This window comes from Dermacentor silvarum, chromosome 5 (genome assembly GCF_013339745.2).
Source record: "Dermacentor silvarum isolate Dsil-2018 chromosome 5, BIME_Dsil_1.4, whole genome shotgun sequence".
Classification (NCBI taxonomy): Eukaryota; Metazoa; Arthropoda; class Arachnida; order Ixodida; family Ixodidae; genus Dermacentor; species Dermacentor silvarum.
Window position 1 is genome coordinate 56,422,061 of NC_051158.1, and position 15,272 is coordinate 56,437,332.

The 15,272-nt window shown below is 47.6% G+C and overlaps 1 long non-coding RNA gene across 1 annotated transcript; it reads left to right on the plus strand.

The window, feature by feature from the left end:
- The first annotated feature begins 2,751 nt into the window (after positions 1–2,751).
- On the plus strand, positions 2,752–15,272 carry LOC125945356 (uncharacterized). The gene is made up of 3 exons (XR_007466844.1): positions 2,752–2,813; positions 11,223–11,309; positions 15,037–15,272. It is a non-coding gene; the product is annotated as an uncharacterized LOC125945356 (long non-coding RNA).

The following is a 15,272-nucleotide window of genomic DNA, read 5'->3' on the forward strand; positions in this document are numbered from 1 at the left end:
TCATAGTTTCGCCCGAAATAACAGACTAGACTAACTAGACTAACAATGTAAGAATAGTAGTTTAATCGACTGTACAAACTTGCAAACATTTGCTTTCTAGCTAATTAACAACCATGGCGTCAGCGCGCTCAGGCAAACATGAACATCACAATCAATGAGCGCGGACACTAGCTGTCAAAACGCTGGCGTGAAGAAGTGTGGCAGCAGCAGCGAGTGAAGTGACCTTCGTGCTGTTTATCGCTTTAGCGCAAACTGAGCGGTGAGAACGCAACATGAACGCAGGTTTGAGCCGTCGAGGTGCCTAGACTGCTCTCAACGCAGATCGCTTTCAAGATATGGCGCGCGCGGCTGCGGAAACCGTAGTTGTTGCGGAAGTACAACACCGCTTCCCATCCTTCCCTCGCCCTGGAGCCTAGTGTGCGATGGAAGACGGAGCGCTTCCTTCCCGTTTTCCTTCCTTGCGCGAGCAACATTGAGCAGGGATCGTCGGCTCCCCGCCCAAGCATTCACTCGCACATACAGCATACGGCGCGCTTCGACGATGTTATCGCCCTTGGAGTTTTCACTAAACATCACGGCGACGGCGAAAATGCGCCTGGAGGGTCCATATAATTGCTACCGTTATAAAATGTGCTGTGCGTGTATGAAAGTGAAAATAAGTTCATCCCGAAAAAAAACGAAAAAAATTTTATTCATACCTCCAGTGTTCACGGAAAGCTTTAGGGGATCAAAAATTTGCCATATTCCTCGCTTGTCGCCCCCTCATGCTTCTTTGCCTAAATTTGCCCGCTAAGCAGCTCATCTATCTTTTTCTAGCTTGTTTCGCAACATCTGTATACTGTTACTGGAAGGTTTCACACTAGGCGTCCGCTGAAATATGAGGCAACTTTTCGTTGTGTCAATGCCAGCTTTTATTCTATCCGGCTTCAGCATTTTTAGTGTGCCCCTCTGACCTTGCTGAAATGAGGGAAGCACCAGATTCAGCAAACTTGAAAGTCTAAGGCTCCGTGCGTGACTTTGGTGGCCGTCAGCAAATTCTGAACATTGAAGCACTCATTCAGGTCAAAACAACCCTTCACCATATACCAATCTCTAGGATTGCTTCCTTCCGTTGCAGAGCTTTACTTCAGAATACTGCAACTATGCTCACCATTATTTGCCAAGTTTATACACTCTTCACTAAGCGCTCATTACCACGGATCATTCGTGCACTGTGCCTTTTGCGTAGTGATTCTCGACAAATATTATCATTCCTCGTGTTTATAGTCTAGTGCAAATGAGAAAACTACAGCCTCTAAACAGAATGAGAAAAATCAACTTCCTCTACCTCTAACGTGTCAAAAGCCTGCAGAGCATCAAGAATATGTCGGAAAGGCAGTGCTTCCTCATGTGAGAGCTTATGTTTATTAGAGATATAAATATTACGCATAATGGCAGCATCCTGATGAAGCGGCATATTATAGGTCTGAGAAGGGACGAACACGAAGCGCTACACATTTAACTGAGCTGTCCTGTTCACTACCAGTGGCCACATTTTTGGGCACGTTTTTATGTCCAACTTCTCCTGAGCGAATTATTGCGAGCTATTAGAATCGCGTGCCATTGTCATACAAAGGACGACGCCATCTCAGCTGATGCGGCGTTTAAAAACGAAGCTGCCCCCTTAGTGCGTTCTCACAAATTATTCTGTTTTCTACCAGTGTCCACATTTGTGGAAACTTCTTGTAAAGCCGAGTACGCCTCAGCGAAAAGTTCCGAGAGGCATCCAAATTGTGCACTATAATTATCCTGTATCATGGTTTTCCCTGCTTCCAAAGGTGGCCGCAAGATCTCGGTTGAGACCGCCATTATATCGTGCGCGTTACAAGGCGCTCCTTTCAGGAGACCGCCTCGTCTCTTGTTCAAATATTTAGTCATTTATGGTACCCGCTGATGTCATACTTTGCTGACACGATCGTCAACGTGTGATAAAATATCTGCTGTTCTCTGTTTGCTGTGCCTAAACCGGCTGAGGAGTCGATTAAATTTTATTGCGATAGCAATTATATGGACACTCCAAAGCAGATTTCTGCCGTCGGCGTCGCCGTCGTCGTCGCCGTTGCCGTGAGGTTCCGTATGACGTCAATGGAGATGAAATCGCCGCGCGCCGCCGAACGCTGTATGTGCGAGTGAAAGGGCGCGAGGGACGCGCTCTTTCACGGGGAGTGAACCCACGGCGGAGAACAAACGCGCGTTCTGCGCCGTACTTCCTTAAAGGCTGCAGAAGTAGGCGTCTCTTTCCTCCTTTACAATCACCATATATGTAGAGCAAACGCGCCTTCTTCCGACGCGCGAAAGGCGGTGGGGGGGGGGGGGGGGGGAGGGAAGGGAGATGACGTTTAGCTGTGGCACCAAGTGCCTATTTATATCAGAGGCTCCTGCAACAGTCGGCAACGCCGCACGTATTTTGTGCGAACGCGGGCAAAACGCCGACGGCGTCGACATTAGTTCTGCGTGTTGCCGGTGCTGCTGCATGTCCAAGTTTATACAGCTGATAAAGCTACTATCATTACTCCGTATAGCTCTCTACAAATTTGCTATCGCAATTGATGCTTCTCCTTTCAGGTGAAACTGCGACCACTTTTTTTTTTGTTAAATAGACTGGCAGCTCGACGGTTCAAAATGCTTATCTAACTGCTGAAGCATACTCATCTTTTTTTTCTCTCAGTACAGATTATGATTCGCGCTTCACGCATGCATTTTTCTTCTCATTTCAGGAGATACAGTACCCGCCGTATCGGCTAGAAAGGAAGTAGAAACTCAACTAGTCACAGGTAGTATCTGAATTTTCCTGAATCATTTTTTACAATAAAGCTTCTGGCATTTGTAGGCTGTTGAGAAAATGCGGTAATACGTTATTTATTTTCTATTTGTTGTACATTTCATTAGATCACATTATTTCTTCGGATGCTGCGCAGAATTTATGGATTTATGTCGTGTCGTTACAGCATTGCTTTTGAGGATATGCGCATCTATTATCAACCCTATAATGATTGGCAGGAACTATAGACTACAAAACGACAGCTGGATAAAACCATACATTTAGAGCGGTTAGGAAAAAAATTGTGCGTGGTTCTGCTACCGCAAACACCAGAGAACAGCGGAGCTGGGAAAAGTCTTGTAAAGTAGTGGCGAACCACACACTTAGTTTTCTGGCGCTTAGGATTTCTTCGCGATGTTCTGCGTGTGTCGCGATGAATTCAATAGACCACATTCACGAGCCTCCAGATCTTCAGTTCTTCGCCTACGCGAGCTCTCAGCTTCCATCACTCTAAACTTGGGATATTCTCTTCTGCGATGCTTGCATTCAGCTTCCCTAGTTCTCGCTTCAGTCTTTCGGATGCGACGAGTGTCCAGTTCTCTGGTCAAAACCTGCCGAACCACCACCAGAGGCATCGGCTGCAGGCACGGACACCGGGCGCGTTCGGCGCGACCGCGGGGAAACGCGGTCGGCGTCGGCAGCAGCTCTACGCGTCCCACAATCACCTGCCTGGCTCCTCCCCTCCACCTCGCATCTGCTATGCTGCGCGAGGCTATTTTTATACTCTGCTTTCACTGTCTCACCGCTCTCTCTCACCCAGCTTAGCGAAGTCGAGGACGATGGAATCATCATTATATCGAGGTTCTAACAGCTCCGCTGTAAAACTTTTCAATTAAATAAAGCACCTGGGTGCTAAAACGTCGCAGTTTTGTACGAGAGTGGAGCAGTGATAGGCATAAGGCGTACTATAAGGCGGAATGCTCACGAAACGTAATACCGCACACGACAATCAATATTTTACTTTTTCAGAGCCTGGTACGCGAGAGCGGCCTAAATTTTCACAAAATACAACCTAAACACCCCTACCTGCTCACACAAATGCTTTTAACTTTTTTTTTACAGCGTTAGCTGTTATGGGCTCCTTCCAATAGCCGTTTCGGTTCGCGATGGTGTCCGCCTCCGCCGACGTCCGGCGAGCGTAACGGCTTTCGCACAAAATGCGAAAACGTTCCCGGTTCACGCCGGGATTGAACTCACGCCTGCTGTGTGGGAGCGAGATACTGTACCACTGAGCCACGCAAGCGCTTGCTATCGGGCACCGGAAAAATGCCCTTTAATGCAGGCGCAGACGATCTGAGCCTCCGCCAGTATGGTAGCGCCATCTTGTTAAGGCGCCTGAAAACGCAGCATACGCAAAGGACCAGATGCCATTCAGACGAGGCACGCAATAAAGAAAACGCGATCCCTAGCCTCCGCCGGTATGGTGGCGCCATCTATTTAGGGTGCCTGCAAACGCAGCGTGCGCAGGCGCAGACCACTAGATGCGATTCAGACGAGGCGCGCAATCATCACAATTCCGATGTGAGATGTGCGCCACGTATTCTGGATACCTCTTCGGTACACGTTATAGCATCTCCTCGCAAGGTCCGAACCGCTGCTGAAGAAGCGAATCGAAGAGCTACGTGCGTGGCTACACCCACGCATCTTCGGGCTCTGCAGACTGCTGTGCAGAGAGCATTACAAGCCGCAGCCCGCCGTCGACGCCGGGTGGACCGTTCAGATCGCTCTCGGCAAAACGAGGCGAAGAGACTTTGTCGCGAAAACCCTGGTGTGTGTGGGGCCGAAATTGGAGCTACTCTTGAGCCGCTCCGCCAGCTTACGCTGTGACTGTGCGGCGTGTGCTGCGCAGGCCTGTGACCATTTTCTTTGAAAAACGGTTATTTTCGTAGAGAAATTGTGGCGCAGTAGCCACCGCCACCCTCATGCCATTCACTGTGCCTTAAGCGAAAAAAAAAAATCACCGCCCCTTCCACTTCGTCAAGATGGTCGAACCGCAAAGCTGGCTCCCGGCGCTGCCGATGTGTTTCCGTGTCTCGGGCACGCACTTCAGGATCGGCCTCTGGTACGCAGCTCGGGGTCCGCCCTACGACGACAAGCCCGTTCACGAACCAACTCTCGTTGACGCTCGCGGTAGGCAGCTTCTTCCTCAAGAGTAGGAATTACTCATGGTTTTTCCCTTAGTTCTAGATGGGAAGAAATGTCTAGAAACACTAATCCAAAGCTCCGTATATACAACCAATGCTAACGCGAGCTCTTCTCGCACCCCACTCCTCCATTCACCTATTTTTTTCCTACACCGCTATTGGTTGGCGCGCCTCTCGCTCTCCCCCTCCCTCCTACGCGACTATTGGACGGCGCGACTTACGTCAATGCCCCTACCGTCATCCTTTTTATCTGCACCCTCTCACAGCATTCTATGAGGGGGAAAATGGTCACTCCAACCCCTCTCCCCCTGTTGAGCTCTTCTTTTCCTCTCTCGCTAGGTCACGTGGTCCCTTTTTAGCGAAATCCTTCAACGACGGCACAGGGTCCGCATAAACAGCTTCGCTGTCAAACGCGCCTGCGTCCTACATCTGGCTGGAACTTTCCGCGCGCCGGACGCTAAATAAAACTCCAATGCCTTCAGCAGGGCGGTTATGTTTATGTAGCAAATCTTGCATTGTTCGCCCTGCAAAAGGTGCATTTTTATTGGGATAGTGGACAGTTGAGGCGTGCTCGGGTCGTTGCTGCCGCCACCACCACCACCACCACCACCGTATTTTGCCAGGTAAGACAACCCATGCGCTGCCCACTGGCAGGAGAGCACCTAGTTCACATTTACACACCGAATTTGTAGGTCACGTGATCTGCGGTGACCGCAAGCTTGCGAATTCGACAGTAAGGACTAGCATTTAGGGTGAGAAAGCGATGATGCACTTGGTGCGCGCTGCCTTCACTCGCACGCAGTGGGGAAGGTCACATGATCTACTTAGTTTCGAAGGCGCGGAACAGTGAAGTGGTAAAGCAAGCTGCAGCATGGAACATTCACATTGGAACAAGCAAGCGCGCCACCCAGAGCCTGGTCGCCTCATAACACAAGCGTGGCCTGAAGCACTTGCAGTAATCGAGTAAACTGTCCATATCTATTTGGATTTGTGACACAGTGTGTACTCAGTTACTATGCAAATGTTTACTACATTATATGCTGACCATAAATCTACGAATCTTTCTTTGTGACAAATTCTCAAACCTTGCTATCGCCGTTGATTCTTTTCGTTTTTTCATGAAACTGCGACTTTCCAAACAATGCGAGATCTCAGCTAGACTTCCACTCGTTTCCGTTGTATTGTACATCGGAAAACACAGCGTAAGAAAATGATCTAAGCACAAACTTCTTAACCAAGCCCCAGACATTGAATTGTGTGTTGCGTCCTTAGCCATTACCATGTGCTTCGTCTACTTGACTGTAATATAATAACTAAAATGTAGTTTTCACTTAAGATTTCACAAAGCGGGCTCCGCTGCAATCTCGTAATAATTCTGTAGTTGTGGCGAAACTCTTAGCAAAACGTATAATATTTCGCCCGCGGCAATAGTGCATGGGGAATTCAATTGCCGGAAGATGAGAAACTTTTGATGGTTGCAAGAATGAATCATTCGCTCATTGATTACGTTTTACACTTTTTGCATCAACAGTTCGGTTTCCTTATAAAACAAATTATGGAATAAAGAAAAACTACGCACTTGCTCAATTTCACAACTTTTCTTTAGACTAAGCGCATGCCTTCACCATGAGTCACTTCTACCTACACTCGTGAGTGCATAGCCTAGATTGTGATCGAAAGAGGATTGAACGTTTACCATCCATGCAAACATCACTAGTAGTAATATGGCGTTATAATGGTGATTGAAAAAGCAGATACCAATCATGGACCGAAATTCAAGCAGTAAAGACCATAGACCCTCGCTTAATTAGGGTATAGACTACCCAGTTGGAAAATCTAGCAAACAATTCCCAGAGATCTGCACCACTTTCAGAAGCTACCTTTCATAGACTGTGCAAAAGCCGTCAAGTGTAGAGTGGTTTCTTTTCTTTCGCCTCGTTGTTAGCTTGCGACTTCTTCAGGGCCGTTTATAGTCCGACGTAACGTGAGCGCGCGCACGCTACGTCACGTTGGCGAAAACGACCCCCTCTATAGACGTTTTCACGAGGGCGCTTCCGACGGTCTGGCGTGGAGAGTATGTGTCAGTGTTGCCTGTTCGGTCTGGACTGTGAGCTTGCCTTGCGCTTGCATTGCGGAGTGGTAGCTTTCCTTCGATGTTTCCGTTTATTTTTGTCACAAATGACTTACGCTCGTAAATAATGCATATATACTCATCAAAAGGCTACAGGCCAGCACTGTGCAGTTTATGGGTGCACAAAGAACCAGCGGAAAATAACGATTTTGGGGACTAAGTGTGTCCACAACACAGCACTCCGCGAGACCACTGCCGCGACGTGGTATGTTCACGCTTCGCCGGTTTCCTGCATCACCTGAAGACTTGGCATTTCAGTCTAATGTCAACCAATGCACACATCAGTAAGATAACGCATTTGGGTAAACTCTTTTCGGCGAATTTCTCACTAGGTTGCGAGAATAGTCAGCGCTTCGTTAATTGCAAAATTTTCTCGTATGTAGTGACAGAGGCTACATTTGTTATTCTTTCAAACACGACTTCATTCCAGTGCCTAATACGGGGGTCACACGGCGAACTTTTGATCGTGATCGAGCCCGATATGGGTCGAATTTCTTGGTCGCGATTGGCTTCTTTGCTCAGGGAGCCAATCGCGGTGGAATGTTCCGATCCAGATCGGTCACTTCAAAAGTGGCCTTGTGACACCAGTATAAGACAAATTGCAGCACTCTGCGAGAGAACTAGTCGGTAAATACACTTCGCAGCGATCTGGAAAAGTCGTGTCCCATTGAATATGTATGCGGACCCTGTGTCCACCAAAACATTGTCTCTGCGTTCACACGCACCCTGCGCGGCCCTGCCCATAAAGGTAATTAACTTCAACAGTGTTGTGCTGCATCGAGCTCACCCATCTTTGAGCGTTGTATATGTGCTTGGGCAGCAAGAGTATGCAAAAACGAACGAGTCAACCTCATTAGCGCGGCCTAGCGCCATTGCTAGAGTTCGGGAACCATAATGCGCTAACTGTGCGTGGCGTAGAAACGCGCTATGTGAGCCCGCGCAAGAACGTAAAAAACGGTATTCGCATGGGTACGCGGACAATAGCATCATGCTTGCAAGAATAACAGTAACGAAAAAAAAAATCGCACAGTCGATCAAGTGAAATACGTGCGTGCAGTGACTGCTTCGCTGACCACTAAGCGCTTTTCACTCACGGTCAGTAGTGGTTTACAGTCATATCCATATGTATTTAGGCAATTGTTAAGACTCGACATTACTTTATTATGAACATAGCACAGTGAGAAAGTGTAAAGGAAAGAAGAGAAAGAGCAGAGACGGCCCTAACGCTGAAATACTATTGGCTTATTTCGCTTCAGAGATAGCGCACACGAACAATTCTTGCCGTACGCAATATCTTCAATACAAACTTCGCGCACGATCTTCGTTAAGGTTCACCGTGAGCGAAGCTTGTTCCAAATTCAGACATTCGAAAGAAAAGCCATTCCAGGTAAACAAACGTGAAAAATAGGTAAACAAATATATCTTTATAACAAGTCATGTTATAATCCCTATTGGGATTGACAGTATGTATAAATAAATAAATACTAAATACTAAAATAAAAATGTAGCACCTGGGCTGTATCAGTTGTGCTGGCATAGGTGATCACTGTCGCGCATCGGTTCGCTGCAGGTATACCGCGGTGCTCGATCGCCACGCTTATGCTTTGACATTTGGTTATAAGCACCCTGCACTGCACCAGATCCAATAAATTTTGCATGATTGAGCTGTTCAGTTGCGTCGGAAGCGTATGGAGTAACCACCGCATATCTACCAACCACTGACACGCGTCGTCGGGCCGCCGGTGCCTGGTTCTAAGCATTGCCCGACAGCTACGTACGCGCCTGCTTTCGCTAAATGAGGCAACCCTCAACCGCGAAACGTAATGGTGATCAGATTCAATCGACGATACGGTCACGTGTGCCCAGCAATAACAATGAGATATACCGCTGATTAGCACGCCAGGTCTCGACGAAGCAGACGCGGCTGCCGCCGCTACCGACGAAGAAACACCACATCCACTGGCTGGGCTTACTGTTGCCATGGCACACTACACTGAGCGCTCACTCGAGCACGTGAAACATGTAACAAGTCAAGCGGCACAAGACAAGCGAAGCGGAAGAAAACAATCGAAATAATGCGCGGCGAAGATGACACAACCGAAGTGCGGCCGGCCTGCTCTCGCTAGGCGCACAGTCCAAAATGGCGGCGACGCTAGACGTCGCTCGTGTCGGCCAATGGCGCTGCTCAAACGTCGGTTTGTGAAAAGGGTCAATAGTCGGGCGCACCGGCGCAGCCAACGTAACCGGCGGCTTCGGCGCGCCCCGACGTGCCCGGCGCCGAATTGGCTCCTGACCCATTCGCGCGTTGGTCGCGTCGACTGCGCCGACCCACAATGCCTTTCGCGCGAAGAAATAAAGGCGCCCACGCCGCTTCGCTGATGGTTTAAAGCGGTGCGCGGGCTTGGGATCGTTCTGCGCATGCTCCGAAGATAACAGCCAACGGCGTGCGCGTCGGAGTATAGAGGAGATAGCGTTTCGGCTGGTGCAGCGTAAGCGGCGTAGCGTGACCGGCCGCAAACGACGCTGGCCCGCGCGCCGGAAACGTCGGAATATAAACGGGCCTTTCATGCACCTTAACACGGTGAGGTACAGGGGCTGCTTGTACCTTATCTTTCCTTACCTTATCCGCACCTTACCCTTACCTTGTGTACTAAAACAAGTGACGCGTCTTCAGTACAGAAAATATGAACGCGTACTAAAGCGCAGATTTCTTTGTCAACGCCAACCATCCAAAGCCAACAGTAATAACTTTTTGAGAAGAATGGGAGCTCGCAGGAGAGCATTGTGGCACCTGAAGTTTTAAATGTGGTCGGTGGTGGCGATGTGTCGCTTTTATCATCCGCTAAAGCTGGTGCTTGGGGGGCGCTATCGTCACCGATAGCCGATAATTTTTTTACACGCACGTGTTCTCGAGTGACTGCTATTGTTCTAAGAAGTCTACGAATGTTAGCTTTCCTTGAAACGAGGAGAAATATTTATTCTCTTTAGCAGCAGCGTTAATAGGAAATAACTGCAAAACAATGTTAGAGTTTGTCGGGCGAGAACCAAGATTCTATTAGGTGGCACACTTGAATTGGGGTCTAGAGAAGCGTGCAATACGTGCAATTTCAAACATTTCACTTCGCGAAAGCACACGACCATATTTCAAAACCTATAAAATATTGCCTATCAAGCAGTTATACAGACACAAGCTATGTTTGGAGATACTACGTCAGTATCGGGTAAATTCATCATTTTTATTGGATACATATCATGTTAAGCAAACCCCGTACAACCTACGCCAGAGCTTAATATACAAACCTCGATCACGCACCAACTACTGAGACCAACGATTAACTTATCAAATACCAGACATGTTGAATCAATACCCAACCATACTACATTTACTGGAGTGTGGAACTTCATCTAAAGCATTTACAAGAATAACAAGAGAACTACTAGCTGAAGAATACGAACGTTCTCACGATGTCTAAAACACTTGACGTACCTTAACACTTTGACATGTTGTTCCTTATAGCTGTGCAATAGTGCTAATAGTGCCTTTCACAATTTTGTCTAGTACTGCGATTTCTCTCATGCGGACACCGATTACTTGTATGTACAATCAACTCGCTTTTATGTTTTGACCTGTACAGCATAAACATGCATTTATTGTGTGTTTATTTTCTCTTCCTCCCACTGCATCATGTCGCTGCTTTGCTGCCAGGGTGGCACGGCCAAGTCAGGCATTTCCTCAGCCTTTAGCCGTGTCTCCCAAGGCAATTTTGTACCGAATTTGCCTTTAATAAACCCACAGAAAGAAAGAAATAAAACACCTGGGTTTTTTTAACCTGCAAGCAATGCACGACACATGGGCATTTCTGCATTGCGCCCCCTATCGGAATTCGGCCGCAGAGGTCGGGATTTGATTGCGCGACCTCGTGCTTAGCAGCGCAACGACATAGCCGCTAAGCCAGCTAGGCGGTAAACGATTGTCAGGGAAGCGATCTTTATTTATAAGGCAAATAAATAGATGTGGTCTTTTCACTAAACCAAACCTGTGCTTTTCAGAATGACTCGAATTATTCCTTTACAATTCTTTTTTTAGGTATAACGGTTAGAAAGACACTAGAGTATGTGAATCTCAGGTGTACGTGTGGCATTTTTGTAGTTCATCTCGTCGGCAATGGTGGAGGTAAGTGGAAATCTGCAGCAGACTTTTGTGACCTTGCACAACCAAAGGGAAATTTCCATTGAAGTTCTATTCATAGAGGTGTTACAATTATTATTTTAGTTACGTGCAATTCAACTACACAGATTAAAACGTTGCCAGTGTATGATCTGTGGAGGAAAAGACGACTCAAGATGGGAAAAGCAGACCCAGATTCAGCGTCAGTAAATGCTACCTGTAGAAGGGTATACGGGAGCCGTTGGCTGCTCACAGCTACTGCATCGGCTGTTTGGTATGATCCGCGCGTGTCGTTGGCAGGATGCTTACCTGGGTTCCAGCGTCGACGAGGAACTTCAGAAAGGTGACCTTGTCGAACACGATAAAAAAATTGGCTGGCGTCAGATTTCTGTTTCTGACGGAACCGCAAAAACATGCGTATAACCATTGTCTAACACTCGGAAGTTCACGCACGCCTACACACACACACACACACACACACACACAATCAAATTTGCATTCATATCTGAGACAACGTGCCCACCATTTACAACCCACATCAAATTGGCGACACTCTGAATTATCAGACGGATGTGGGTAAACGTGACACGGTTCATCTATTACCAGAAATTAAGGACTAAATGAGAATGAACTATTTATCTGTAAAACCAATAAATATTTGTTATAATGCGAAGTGTTTTCATAACCTCGTGGGTACGGGCGATAAGTTGAAGGCGACAACAACAAATTACTACCGAGGTATTCGATGGGTACTGATGCAACGATACAAGAGCGGACGCGACCGGCCGACAAGATGCGCGAAGCCGTGAAGCTTGACGAAGAGAAGCGACGTGCCACCGAAGAACAGTGGCACGTCAAGTCAATGGCCACAAAAGAGAAATTACTACCGAGGTATTCGATGGGTACTGATGCAACGATACAAGAGCGGACGCGACCGGCCGACAAGATGCGCGAAGCCGTGAAGCCTGACGAAGAGAAGCGACGCGCCACCGAAGAACAGTGGCACGTCAAGTCAATGGCCACAAAAGAGGCGGGAGAGACAAAATGGCGCCGATTGCAGGACCGCCACTTGCAGGACGCAGACGCATACTTTCAAAAGCACTTTGTCAAGACGAATTGGGTACAGCGTGCAGCATATGTGACCGCCTTTCGTTACAATCGTACGTCATCAGGGAGTCGCTCCCACCCATGCGCTCGTCGACTGAGCCTTTCCCCGGAAGCACAAGAGTTCGTTCGGGCTGTGCGCTGCGTGTGCAGGAGAGAAATCCTTCGGATTGGCTTACCTAATCATCGAGGATAGTTTACAAAGGAACGTTTTATAGCGAAGCATTTTTTCTATCATTCTTCACGCTTTGCTTTACTAAGGTACGTTCCTGCCTCGCCTCGCTTAAAGAAAAAATAGCAGCCAATCAACTCTGTTAATCTAGGCTAACAGTGGAGCTGTTCATCGGCAGTACGCACTACACGCTGCCTCCCCATGCCAGCGCACGCAACACACTATCTGCCTATTCGGCAAATATTATGTTGCGGCGCAGGTGCAGAAATGCAGCAGGTGGCTTGTTCGCAACCACCTGTCACACCAAATGATCGATGCGCGCTACGGCCGTTATCTCTCCGGCGGCACAGCCAAACCGAGAAGCTGGCTAAATCAGGAGCTGGGGTAGCGGTCAAAACCGCATCACGTTCACGCTTCGCGTCATCTCGAACATTACGAATCACCATGAAATCGTTCTAGAACCACAGTCTGTCGCACACCGCACAACTGAATTTGAAATGCCCTTCAAAATTTCCCATGCGCACCATTGAGCTCGTCCAATTTACTTGCGTGGTACCTGCGTTGCTTCGCCGAATTCTCTGTTTCGCGGCACCCGTGTTCCTGTCGAGCCCACCGCTTATTGGTAGTCTCTCGGGCACAATGTTCGCTGCTACTCGCCGCCTGTTGTCCTAGCTTTCCTCTTGCTACGCCAGGTGTCCGCACATGCCTTACTGGTTTACTTTGCCTCCTCATAGAGGGCGCGGGACTATTGCTGCACGAACATTGAAAAATCTACGGGAGGTAGACATATACAGCTCTGCTTTCAATAATTTGTGGTCACTCTGGTAAGGAATCCTCTGTCGTCGCGCACATCAGCCAGGGGCTCTAACATTAGGCTCCGATGGCACGCAGGCTTCTCGCATTCTAATGCCAGCCGACTCTTCAAAACACTCGGAGCAAGGACCCCACACAACCTTGTCAGCTTCTTTCCTTGTGACAGCTCGCACTCTGAGGCACCGTGTCGGACGAGAGATCTCCGGGATCGGCCCGCTTTGCCCAGGAGTTCTCTCTAAGCAGCTTACGCTACGTAGAAGCTGGCTGACGTAATAAAGATATCGTGGTCACCCCGTTAATCATGTTTTACCACTTCTTCGCCGAATTACAAATCGCATCGTCATTTTAACATACACCACATGAAATAACCATATGTACTTACGATTGTACAACACGTAGTCACGGAAGACGCCACAATCTGTGTTTAAACCGAAAAAAACTGCGGAAACCAAGACGCAGGACCAGAAGGACGCACGCACACACACAGTCGCCGGACCGGGTTTCTATAGATTATGCTCGTGCACTGCCTACTTGGAACCCAAATATAGCCATGCGGTAGCCTCGCGTCGAACAGCGAGCGTAGAAGTCATGCCCTTGCCATCATAAAATCATCTACAATGCTTTGTTGTGCTGTCGTCGTCACATACCACTCTACTTATAGGAACACCTTCGTTTACATAATATTGTTCTGCGGAACTGCGAACAATGCTAGATAGCCGGGTACTTGAAAATGCTTCGCATTAGATAGATTCCCACGGTGCGGGTGATATGTAGAACTGTTTTAATGCAAAGGGTAGTCCAGATAAGCAATGCATAAAAGGCTCCAGAAGACGCAATCAAACAGGTAGGCCAGCTCATTGTGCTTGCTGTATCTGTACAATGCTAGTAAAAGTATGGAGTAAAGTAACCTAGAAGTAATTGGTTACTGTTGAGTAATTCGTAAATTATTTTGGTAGGTCAGTCATTTGTAATTGTAGTCAATTACATTTCTCAATGATGAAACTGTATTGCTAATCGGTTACATTTTTTCTGCAACGTGTAAAATGTGTGCTGTAAATTTCTGGCGACGGCGAAACTCAGCTAGACGGCCTTAGTATAGCTTTCGCTTTAAAAACATTAGTATATCGTCATCTAGTTACAATATTGTGGAATTACCCATACCTGTAGGACAATCAAAACGCGGTCATGTTGCGAATACATTAGTCCACTTGCTTATTTCGCTCTTGAATCTGAGGAAGTGGTCCTATTGTGCCTTTCTTGTTTAGTTTTTATTCTTCTGGCTTCTGTTTGCTAATACAATAAATATCTACATACCCTTTCTAGGCAGCCTTTGAAAGAATGCGTCTTTCTCAAGTACATGCATAAGTACAAGCAGTCAGGTTTTAAAAACGCTCCTTAGCATGGAAGCCTTAGTCAATCCTTAGATGCATCAGAGGTGCCAATTTGTTTGCCGCGAGGTATCCTGTGAACAGTTTAGCTTGAGAAAGTCATGCAGTGCCGAGCGAAGTGATAAATTGTGTGATTCTGCGAAGCATGCCTCTCCATGCTATACAATATAACTTACCGACTAGCTTATTGGTCTAAGCTTAAGGATGAATGCCTTGTACATGTTCTAAACGGAGCTTCCCCATCTTCATGTCACAGAACAACGTAACTGCGAAGTCCACGTTCATGACTCTGTACTGAGAGAGGAATACGCAAAAGAACGCCCATCTCACATTGACTGCGGTGACAAATTCTACGACATCTGCGGAAAGAACGCGACGAATATTGTGCAATTTCGGGCACAGTGCCCTAATGTTCTCATCGTAAAACAAGGTTAAAGTGCAGCGCTTGGCACATGAAATATGATGCCGCAAGCTGTAACTGAACACGAAGAA